Below are 13,201 nucleotides of genomic sequence, written 5' to 3' on the forward strand. Positions count from 1 at the left end.
GTTTTTATCCGGGCGCACACTAAAAAACACATTCTTATGTGTGAGCGCAAACTCCTCAGCGCGCACGGCTGCCGTGGCAAGATCAGTGACTTTTTGCTCATTCAAATACAGAACAACGCGTTCTGGAAAGCATTTCTTAAAATCCTCAAGCAACATTAATTCTCGGAGGGATGCAAAATCAGTTACTTTACTTGATTCACACCATTTATCAAACAATACCCCTTTCTCGCGCGCGAATTCAACAAACGTCTGATTCCCACTCTTCCTGTGGTATCTAAACTTTTGCCGGTATGCCTCCGGGACTAACTCAAACGAACGAAGGATAGCTATCTTGACGGTCTCGTATTGTAAACTATCTGCTAACGAAAGTGCAGAAAAAACTTACAAAGCTTTCCCTGACAACCGGCACTGCAACAATAATGCCCAAACATCTTTTGGCCATCCTAACGAAACCGCAAAACGTTCAAAAGCTCCAAAATAGCTATCTACTTCCAACTCTCTGAACAAGGGCACCAAGGGAAGATTTTTACTCACATCAAATACAACAGAGGCTATAGAACCGCGACCTCTTGTATCTTTATTCCCCAAGTTAGAAGTGATTGGACCAGCAGTGACAGGGGCGAGCGTCCTCCCCATACGGAGTCGGGTGAGACGAACTTTCAGTTTCGAATCCCCTAACGATCCTGGCGTAGTAGGAGAAAACGGCTCGAAGTGTGGCAAAGCTGCGCGGGCTTCGACGCCGGCCTCCGCCCCAGCAAGTTCCACAACCTCCCTAGCCTCTATACCTTGCGCACCATCGATGATTTGACCTGCTTCTCCCTCCATCTCCGATAACACCAAAACATCCAATTCCACTAATCGATGCAACAACAAATCTTTAATTTCCCTTTTTAGTAATTGTTGTCTAACCAAAATTCGAAAATGGTCAGCTATAACAATCAATTCATCCTTTCGACATCTCTCAAATGCCTCAAATGAAGGATTCTCAATAAACTCCTGCGCGTGCGATGTCATAACGAAATCTACGAACGAACTACAGGCTACCCACTAAATGATGTCAACAAATGTACTCAACAAATGTACTACACCCTTCAATCCCCTAAGTAGCTTTACCCAACAACTTGAACCAGCACCCCAACAACGTCTCTAGGCTTTAAGGATAGGACGAGCCCCCAATTTATGTTACGTCCCTAAAACGGCTCAGGGAATGAGGGGACACAACATAAAATACATTTTTTGTATTCCCAGATTAATTATCCCTGTTGACGCAATTAAGACGCTGGAGCAACATGACACGAAGACATAAGGAGGTTTAAATCAAGTAAATGAATAAATTTATTCATTGCAACCACGTGCACAAAGACAAAAACAATCCAAATACCGTACCCAGGGAGTAGGAATCTGAACGGGGCTTAAAGCAAAAAAAAAAAATATAATCAAAACAAAACCCACATTCTAACTACATTCCCATTCCCACTAGACTACGACATCAAAGAAAGAAACAAAACAAAAACGACGGCGTTCAACACACCTTCGCTAACCTACTCTACATAAAAACTCAAAACATACAAAAGTAGCACCAGCTCCTTACCTGGTGTAATAACAGCGTGCTTCCCTAAATGTTGCATGAATGGAAGTCACGTGACATGCTTGCCTGATTACTACTCCCTGGCCGGGTGTAAAACATTATAAAAGCGACCAAAAGAAAACATAAGAACTCACGTTCTTATCATAATCCAAAATAAACATGAACAAACTATTTAACTCCAAAGTATAAACCTTCAGTAACAAAAACGAAACAAAGAGAGAAAAAAAACAAACAAGGCACGTCAACATCCCGGCGTGACCCAAAACGAAAAACAACAACTTCCTACTTCTCTCTCTCTCTCTCTCTCTATCGCTTCCGGTCTACGTCAGTCTCTTATAGCAAGGACGCCCATTCCGACAGACCACAACGGAAATGCTTCCAGGGGAACCAAATAAGTGACAAACTCAGCTGGGACGCGCTTACAAAATTCGACCTTTTTAACTTTTTTTTTTTTTAACAAAACATACAGAGATTACATTTTTATGACATACAACATGAGCTGAAAACTAAAATAAATAAATAAAAAAGATTGAGAAGGAGAACATGAAGGAAAGATACTAATCTATACATCAGTTACACTGTACAAATTGTTTCATGTTATGTTTACATTTTCATAAAGAAAGTTTCATAAGAAATGTTAGGTAATGTAGGGTCCAAAGTTTTAAAGTTGAGACACTGATGGACAACGTGCTGCGTTGTCATGGGAACATCCCAGGTGAAAATAATGAGTAAATTACGTTGTCTTTCGTTGCTCTCTTCATCAAGTGCATTCCAAACGGCTATATAAATGGCACACTAGTACCATGATCACTCCAAAGTCCTACTTGAAGGGCTCTGCCGTCTGCCCTTTGAAGGGAGTAGGGCATAGAGATGCTCACGAGCAATAAGCACGTCTCAGCTGGGTTTGTCATTTATTTGGTTCCCCCGGAAACATTTCTGTTGTGGTCTGTGTTATTTGCAGCGCGTTTCTGTATTTGGTTGTGTTGTGAAGTTTTGCAGCGCGTTTTTGTATTTGGTTGTGTTGTGAGCTTTTGCAGCACGTTTCTGTATTTGGTTGTGTTGTGAGTATTTGGAACACATGTGTGTTGTGAAACTGATGAAGATGTTTTCTTAATTTGCGGGTGTTTTTTTTTCTATTTACATGTGTTTTATTCTATTTGCATGCATTTTCTTCAGTTGCAGCACGTTGAGCTCTCCTGCCACCATATATTTTAATATGAACAACTATTATTTACAATATCTGTGAAATTACACTTTTTCTAATTGATGTCACACTGAAGCTCTGTGATTTTCATAGTGCACCCTTTAAGCTCACCTTACAATAATATTAAGTCTTATTAAAATTAAAGCAGTGTAAAATCACAGACCATCAATAAACTGTAAATGTATAATATTTTGGATTTAAAAGTACAAACCATTAATGCCTGTGAAGTAATATATTAGTGTAGCACACACTCTTATAAAGCTAGTAAGGTAACTATGTTCTGTAGTATCTGCGCTATATTGCTAAAACTATCTTTCGGATCTATCTGTAATTATTTCCATCCATGTCACAGGTTATAATATGCAAAGGTCTAAACATGAATCAATTAATTTTGCAGTGAGTAGTTATACTAACCAAAATTAAAGGCTTAAATATTAAAAAAATGCACATTTAAGGGGCTCCTCTTTTGGAGAAAGTTTTCAGACAGCTTTCAAAATGGCCACCAGACAGTGTGAACAAATAGATACCCATATCTCAGTGTGCAATGGTCTGATTTGCTTGAAATAACAGGAGGTATGAAGTAAGAAACACATCAATTGGTTAAGACATCAAGTAGTAAAAAACATTTTTTTTTACTTTTTATAATCTGAGTCGAAATATGGTAGTGTGCTTAATTGGTATTTGAGCTTAATAGGTACATTTACTCTATTATATACATATATACTAACATGTGTATTTATATGTATTAATTTGAAGCAACTTGAAGGGAATTAATTTGTTTGTCTGAGTGCATGTTGTCTGATTGTTTGAATTTCATTTATTTATTTCAATTACAGTGCAGGTAATTGGCTCAGAAAGTTGAGCAAAAATTCAATTTTTTAAAAGGCAAATTCAGTTTTTGGTCTATTTAAATATGTAGCTCTATATCTTTTGAAATGAATTAGATTTTTTTTCAAAGTGGAGAACCCCCCCTTCCACAAACGTTCACGCTGCGCTGTCAGACACAAGAGAGCGTCACCAATGTGGTATGTTGTGGATCAGAGGTATGGGGGTACAAAGGAGACAGAGATAAAGTAAATAAGAGAAAATGTGTTTAGTAAGCGGGACATGATAGGGCTTATCTCCTTGTTTCTGCACTAGATGGCTGACTCTAGTTACACGCTGATGCATTGTACATCCTTCTAGCACACAGAGCCAAAAGAAATCATGACACACACTCCTCCCACGGGGGTTAAACGCAAATCAATTATTCACTACTGAGACCGGAATGCCTTCAGTAAGAGGACTGTTGTTTTGCAGATGTCATCAGACATTCATGTGACATTACAGGTGGAGAACCAAGGGGATCTTTCCCTTCCTTCCTCTGGTTGTTACGGACAGTGAAACAGAGATACATGTCATCTTTGTCAGCTGAAATCAGCAGTGTAGGTCAGGGAATGAAGCTGTGCGGGACCTTACAGGAAACATGCATGAATTAAAACCATGTACTGTATTAAAGGGATAGGTATTTTTCTAATAATTCAACGGCTACCACACCTCAATTACAATAATTACACCTCAAGGCATTGTTTAGATGTTTTATTTCAAGACTTTTGTGAGTTTTTTTGTCCTTAAAACGCTCTTGTGTTTTGAACTAATTTCTCATGCATCTCATCCCAACCCTCCAATGCTAATTACCCTATTACCCTATTGGTAAGCCCTGCCCCCCTTAGTTACTGTTGCTAACTTGACAAACAAACTGCTAAATGTCTTACAATGACAGCTGTCAGTGTGAAAACTATCTCCCATGATGTTTTTGATCAATCTTGGACACAGATGGACCACCTCTCGTAATGGAGCATTCAAGTGAGACTTAAATGTGCCATGGAGGGATATATAAAAGATTTTAAAATAAATATGATGGGTAACAACATTAATTTGGAAGCGAGGGTTTACCGATCACAATGCAAGCGGGAGAAGCCTCATGTTACGGTCGTCAATATGGCGATGATACTCAGCTGTATATCTCTTCGCGCCCCGACAAAACTTCCCAATTCAAGAAATTAATGAAATGCATAGCTATAAAAATATGGATGACTAGTAATTTTCTATTACTTAATTCTGAAAAAAAGTTTCTAATGATTGGAATAAAAACCTCTGCACGTACTAACCTAGAATACTGTCTAACAATTGATGGCTGCTCTGCCAAGTCTTCGTCGTCGGTTAGGAACCTGGGTGTGCTCTTTGTTACCAATCTTTCATTTGAAAGCCACGCATCTGTAAAACCGCATTCTTTCATCTTAAAATTATATCTTAATTACGACACATGCTTTCAATGAAAAATGCGTAACAGTTAGTTCATGCGTTCATGACACCAAGGCTAGATTATTGTAATGCTCTAATGGGTGGTTGCCCTCCACGCATAATAAACAAACTACAGCTGGTCCAAAACGTAGCAGCTAGAGTTCTTAGAACCAGGAAGTATGACCATTTTAGCCCAGTTCTGTTAACACTGCATTGGCTCCCTATTAAACATTGTATCATTTTAAAATATTGCTGATTACTTGCAAAGTACTAAATGGTTTAGCTCCCCTGTACTTGAGCGAGCTCTTAACGCACTATAGTCCTTCACATCTATTGCGATCTCATAACTCTGGCCAGTTGATAATACCTAGAATATCAAAATCGACTGCTGGCGGTAGATCCTTTTCCTATTTAGCACCTAAACTCTGGAACAGTCTTCCTAACATTGAAGCAGACACACTCTGTCAGTTTAAATATAGACTAAAAACACATATCTTTAACCTGGCATACACATTGAAAATTATACATTCCTATTATTCAAATCAATTATATGATTATTAGGCTGCATAAATTAGGTCAGCCGGAACCGGGAACACTTCACACCTGATGTACTCGTTACATCATAATACGTATGGCATCTACGCTAATGTTAGTCTTTCTGCTTATTCCGAGGTTTACTGTAATACTGGATCCAGGCCGTATCCAGATCAGATGGTGGACCTGCACCTAGACACGTCCATAATGCATGATGTAGTCAGCCAGATCCGGGCCGTATCCAGATCAGATGGTGGACCTGCGCCTAGACACGACCATAACGCATCCCTGAAGTTTCAGCAGAGATTGTGTCAACTAGCCTCTCCCCTCTATGAAGGCTTCATCGACTTTTTTGCATATGCAAAAGTATTTTATTGATGAAGTCACAGGGCACTGCTGACGAAAAGTTTCTATGCACGTGAACGTTTCCGTCTGTGTATGTACTGTAGATATTATCTAAAGAGAGCGTGCTTTCCATAGATAAACATTATTTCGTGGGCAAAACAAGTAAACAGTTTGACATTTTTATCGTGTTATTTTTTTTTATCTTTATTTGTTTGATCATTATTATTTTGTGTTTGGGTTCTTTTGCTGTTGTAGGCTCTAAGGACCTTTGAAATAACTGAAATCATCTGGCAAAGTGACATGGACATGGAATGCGCTCAAGACCTGCCTAGAAGTACTTTTGAAGTCCATTTACTGGAAAATAATTACAGACCTTAGATTAAGCTTTCAATAAGGCCATGCTTCAGACTTCCAGCAAAGTCTTTGCTTTTTTTTGCATATTCAGATTGTATTCAGATGGGTTTTTGAAAGTCTGGACAGCAAAAAAACATTTTTTTTTTTTTATCTGATTCAAACCACATATGGAGGTGTTTTAAAATGCGATTCAAATCAGATTTTTCAGTCTGCCTGAAAAGATCTGATTTGAGAAAAAAATCCAATTTGCCTGCAGTCTGAACATAGGCTCAGAGTTTATAACGTGCAAATGTAAGATACGTGCAGTCGTGAGAAAGAAAGTCCAAATTGTGAGAGATAAACTAATTGTGAGGCAAAAGTCGCAATGACCTTTTTCTCTGTGTACTTCATGGCAAAAATAAGATTTCATACTATTTTACGTGACTTCTAATGTAATTGAAATGGGCTTCACAACTTTCGGTCTGCAGTATTTTAGATAGTGGATTAGCCTGATAGAGAACTGCTGATTTTTGCACATGTGTGTCAGTGTAGCTTGTGTGATTGTGTGTGTGTGTGTGTATCACCACATTATATCTTGACTGTGTGTATCTTTCTGACTCAGCTCAATGGTTTCAGAGGGCAGATGAAGTGCTAATTATTTCAGATATGTACTGGATAAAACATGCCTAGTCCGCACCATTCACTACCCAGAATACCACTGCATTAATCACGTGTGTCAGCACATATTCATAAACACTCATTAAAGCCACAAGATTGCACTTCCTCACACAACACTACTCCCTGTCAACGTTAGACACAGTTTTCTGAAAAGAAAGTGCAGTCATCTAAGAAACCATATATATTGTCTGATGAACTCAGTGTAGGAAGCTTATTTTAAATTCATAATCACCAGTTCTAAACCACTTTGACAGATTTTGGAGTGTAAACTTATGTTATAAATACTAATTTAATATAAATACAATATCACATTTTCCTTTTACCTGAAAACCAATTCTATAATCACAACAACAATATATATATATATATATATATATATATATATATATATATATATATATATCAAACGTATATGAAATAAGATGAATCAAGGAGAAATATCTATTTAAGATAAAGTGTTTTCTGGAGCATGTTAAAGGTTGTTATGGGACTTTGCCAGTGGAACAAATTTCCTCAAAGATTGAACCACAGGCTTTTCAGGAGATTGGAATATAGGAGATTGGAAAGACAAATTGACTAGTAACGTTCCAATAGAAGCAGACCCTCAAATTATTCTAGGAGGTAAAAAAAAAACTGGATTCTAAAATAAATGCTTAACACTTTCCAAGCAATTACACTTGAACGGAGGCATAATTCCACTTCAGCTCAGCCATAATCTTCATCTGTAATCTACATCACAACAACAATGATATCTGTATCTGCTTCATTGAGATAAAATAATGCAAATAGAAAATATCCAAGTAAATAACCTGTGATTTACACAATCAATTCAAAATGAATTTTTCTTGCTCCAGAGCTTATTTCTGGTAGGTCTAAGAGAAGATGGAATAGACATGGAAATTGTAGTTTGTAAAGTCTATAAACTGGCGCAAAGCAGAGGCAGAAACATGCAGAGCTTGGCAGATGGTAAGACATCTTAGGGAAGTCAAATGCTTTAAGCTTGTCACCGACTGCTCGCCAATATCAGAGGTGAAGGTGACTGCAAAATGATTTACCCTTTCACTTCTTCAACAAGAATTAGTAGTTTGCAATTGCGAAATATTTTTAGAAATATTTTCAAATGACTTCACACATATTTTGCACGCTTTAAGATCAGACGATGGCAAATGCACAGACATATTGGATAGAAATGGAATGAAACTCAAAGTGAAAAATGCAGCTGTCACACGCTGAACCAAAGACAGCCTAAACAGCAGGGGGGTATGGATTGCTTTGTCTCTTGTTTCATCAAATTTGACAATGCCATTAAACTCAAACACAGGCAAAATCTTAACTCATATTCAGATTGGAAGTTTTACATCACGCTCGTCTCGTCTCCTCTCTCCAAGACGTATTTAGATTTGATTGATAAAATAAATAAACGTCTAGATAAAAGAGTGTTATCTCTTCCTCCCTACTGCTGTCTGAATTATCAACAGGCTACTTTATAAGGGTGTCACGTACAAGTGGGTGAACAGAGTGTATGAATACACTTTATATGCGGTAGAAACTGATTAGCCTCTCATTTATGAAAAGGCCCCATTTCTGCAGGAATTAAAAAGTCTTTTGTTGATATTCAATAAGTGTATGAGCCTCAGTCTGGGTGTTTTTGCTTGCAGATGTATATTTCATTTCGGGATTATTGTATGATTTTGGGCTGTCCCAGAAAAAAGATGAGCAATCATGACGATTTCTGTGGTCGTGGCTCCTAAACGGTGGTCCTACGTCGTAGAGTGAGAGGTTCAAGATGGCCATTGCCACGATCTTGCGACCAAAGTTAGCCTACAATAATTTTCTGACAGTGTCAGAAATTTAGCATTATCATTTCACAGTGCTACAACCTACGTCTACTGATAGCAAATACAAATGCTACATGAAATGCCGTATTGATCAATGCGACATGGCACTAAAACTTAAAACTACTTACCTCAAGCTCCATTTGCAAAATTGCCATCCCAAGTTGGCCTCTTTTCCCTAGCCATGGACATATCCATATTCCAATCTTCTTTCGCTTCCTCTTTTTTCAGCACACAAAAAAAAAATCTTGCTCCAGTTTACCACTAGCGAATGCTAATGACATTTTATTATTCTATACTAACTTGTCGTAGCCTACGATTCAATAGGTGCCATCATCATACAGTCTACATACATGTCGTACCCAAGTTTATTAGTGTCACGGTTCACAGGTTCACTTTCTCATTCTTTGTGTTACTGCTCCGATCTGATTGCCCATGAGCGCCAGCTGTGCTGACGAGCAATCAGATCAGTCGCAGGTGTATCTCGTTTGTGAGTCCTATATGTAGTGCTGTGTTCCCTGGTCCTGTTCGGGTCTCATGTTTGTCTTCAGTCTCGTTCTCAGTTCCGGTTCTCACGGATTCCTGCAGCTCTCTGCCAGCCCTTTCACTCTGCTTCAGTGGATTATCTGGTCCGTGTCGTTTTCACTCTGCTTCAGTGGATTATCTGGTCCGTGTCGTTCTTACGGCCGTTTCACACCGCAAGCATGAGCGGAGCGTGAGCAGCACGTCAGCGCAACTACATCGTCACTGCAGCGTCACTGGAGCTGCAGATGCGCGCGAGTATTCACACTGGAAGCATTTTTACAGCGTCACAACAGCAGCTCCCGGGCTACATATAAGGCTACATATAAGCAAGCATTTCTTTACAAAGACTTTTGAAAAATTTGTTTTTAGAAGTTGGTGGTCATAAACACATTTGAAGTTTGTTCAAAGCCCAAACTGAATAATTAAAAACAAGTTCAATGGGTAGCCTACATTTTCTATAAAGTTTTATTTTCTTTATGTTAGTCTTCATTTCCTTTTCTGACATACTGCAATTCTTGTTAAAACACACTAGACATGCAAATTCTATGCGTTTTGGGCACTTTTTGTGTGAATTCATATTAATTTTGTCCATCAAAAGTGTGCTTTCACTTTAATTGAGCGTGAGCAGCACAGCAAAAACAAACTCGAAGCCGAAACCCCGCTTCACTGCTGCTATCGCGACGCTCCTGCTTGACGCTCACGCGCTGCTCCTGCTCGCGGTGTGAACGAACTCATTGATTAACATGCACAGCTAAAAAAATACGCACTGCTCACACGTCGCTGACGCTTGCGGTGTGAAACGGCCGTTACTCTGCTTCAGTGGATTATCTGGTTCTTGTCGGACTTACTGGGTTCCGGGACCACGCTTCACCCACTGCAGTCATCTGCGCTGCCAAGGCTCTGCTGTCTGACCAAGGACTTCACCAGACTTCCTGTTTCACTGTTCACTCAGTATTTATTAATAAATACTTTTTACTTGCTATTGGATCCTGTGATTCCTACCCAGATATAACCCTGACATAACGATCCGACCACGTTATGGATCCAGCAAGTATGGCTGAGCTACGAGAGATACTGAACAAAAACAACGCACGTTTCGATCGGCAGGATGAACAGATCACAGCTACCAGTCGTGCTGTTCAGACCTTGGTGGCGCAGATGGCAGAACTCTCCTCCCAGTTACAGCAGCTGAGAGTCGAGTCTGCCCACGGGACCACTGCGCCTAATCCACCACCCGCTGTTCCACCCCCGGCCCAGCCTTCCAACAGTCCGGAGCCTCGTCTACCTCCTGCTGCTTATTCGGGTGAGCCACAACTGTGTCGTGCATTCCTGACTAAATGCTCACTGTATTTAGCTCTCCAGCCGTCATCGTTCCCCACCGAAGAATCCAAAGTAGCCCTTGTAGTCACACTACTCTCTGGACGAGCGGCGCTGTGGGGAACTGCTGTATGGGAGCAAGGGCATCAGTGCTTGACGTCCTTCCAGTCCTTCGGCGCAGAACTTAAGAAGGTGTTTGATCGCGCAGTCTCAGGGAGGGAGGCGGCCAGGTTCTTGGAAGACCTTCGACAGGATCACAGGTCAGTGGCGGACTATGCCATTGAGTTCTGGACACTGGCCGCGGAGTGCAAGTGGAACAGCGAGGTGCAGTGGGACATCTTTCTGCATGGGTTGGCCGATTGCATCAAGGCTGAGATCTACACTCTGGACCTACCTGCATCTCTAGATGGCCTGATTGATTTAGCCATTCGAGTGGACTCAAGACTGCAACGTCGAGATCTGATAATGCAGAGGAGTTCGATTCCAGACGTACAGAACCATCCTGTTACACCTTCCTGTGATGCGTTCGGCCCTACATTCGACCCGGAACCCATGCAGGTGGGCAGAGCTCGGCTCTCCCGGGAGGAGAAGGAGCGGAGGAGAGCCCAGGGGCTGTGTTTATACAGCGGGACCGGGGGACATTTTGCCACAAACTGCCCGGTAAAAGCCAAGGCCCGTCAGCAGCGAGGAGGTTACTGACGGGTGGCATTACTTTTGAGGAAACCTCCCGTGAATCGACGCTCCTCCCGGTCAGACTGCAGTGGGCCACTTCTCACCACATCTGTGACGCGCTCGTGGACTCTGGAGCGGAGGGGAGCTTTATGGACCGTGATCTGGCACAGCGCCTGGGTATTCCCATCATTCCCATCACTCATCCCATATCTGTCAACGCACTAAGTGGTCAACTCCTGTCACCCGTCACGCACTCCACCGGACCGGTGAGTTTGACTACTTCTGGCAACCATGTCGAGAAGATCCATTTTCTCCTCATTGACTCTGCTTTTGCGCCTGTGGTGTTAGGCCACCCCTGGCTCACCCTCCATAACCCTCACATTAACTGGCGGCAGAGCTCTATCATGTCTTGGAGTGAGAATTGTCATGCGTCTTGTTTGGTGTCTGCGTGTTCTTCTGTGTCTTGTTCTGTGTTGCAGGATGAGCAGGTGGACCTGTCTAACGTGCCCGGGGAATACTCGACCTGAAGGAGGTGTTCAGTAAGTCTCGGGCTGCTTCTCTTCCTCCTCATCGTCCCTATGACTGTGCGATAGACTTATTGCCAGGTACGTCTCTGCCTAAGGGCAGATTATACTCTCTTTCCGTTCCCGAGAGGGAGGCCATCGCGGAATATATTTCTGAGTCTTTGGCAGCCGAGTTCATCCGCCCTTCCTCTTCCCCCGCAGGGGCGGGATTCTTCTTTGTGGGTAAGAAGGACGGTTCCTTGCGTCCTTGTCGTTCAACCCTCGATAGTCAATACATCACGGTAAAGAATACTTATCCTTTGCCGTTGATGTCTTCAGCCTTTGAGAGACTGTGGGGCACCTCCTTATTCACAAAGTTGGATCTTCGTAATGCCTATCATTTGGTCCGCATCAGGAAGGGGGATGAGTGGAAGACCGCTTTTAACACCCCCAGGGGGCACATTGAATACTTGGTTTTGCCGTTCGGGCTTTCCAACTCCCCCGCGGTTTTCCAGGCATTCGTCAACGACGTGTTGAGAGACATGGTCGATCAGTTCATATATGTCTACCTGGATGACATATTGAAATCACTAGTGAACTGACTTGAGGCCCACAGAGAAGGAAACGAATAGTTGAAATGAAGTCGTTATTTGTTTATTTTTTGTGCACAAAAAGTATTCTCGTCGTTTGATAAACTTAAGATTGAGTCACTGTAGTCACTTGGACTATTTTAACTATATCTTTAATAACTTTTAGGGGCTGGCAAGCTTCAATTCCTTAAGAAGCCTATGGAGGAGTGAACCAGCTCTCAGATTTAATCAAAAATATCATAATTCGTGTTCCGAAGATGAACGAAGGTCTTACGAGGTTGGAACAACATGAGGTTGATTAAATACTGACATAATTTTCAAACTGTAATGCTAAGCTTAAAATAATGTTATTCCAGCTGCAGAGACAAAAAGTGTTTTACCTTCTTGTTCTGTGCTATTTTTAAAACATTGCTCTGTTTGTTTGAGTATCCTGAAATGCCCAACAACAGCTTAACAAATAGTGTGAGTTTGGGGTGTGGCTATTGTTTGACTGACCAATGGAATAATTAGCAAATGTTTGGGATACCTGTTTATAAATAAAGACTTATTTTGCATGGTTCCTTGCTAAATACTGTAATGACCTCAAAACACTTTTATAATAGTGCATGATTTGCAAATGAATACATTTTGATGTTTGCATCACATAATCAGCTCCATATGTATGGCTTTCCTACGTAGTAAACTTGCTCAGTAGCTCACCTGGTACAGTGTTGCAGAGCACTCAGGTACTAGTCCTGTGAAACACAAGTCACAGCACTTGATAAAAGAGCTCAAAGACTTGTAGAAGCAAGCTG

Source organism: Siphateles boraxobius, unplaced genomic scaffold, assembly GCF_051911475.1.
Source record: "Siphateles boraxobius isolate OS27281-9 unplaced genomic scaffold, OSU_SipBor_1 9, whole genome shotgun sequence".
Lineage (NCBI taxonomy): Eukaryota > Metazoa > Chordata > Actinopteri > Cypriniformes > Leuciscidae > Siphateles > Siphateles boraxobius.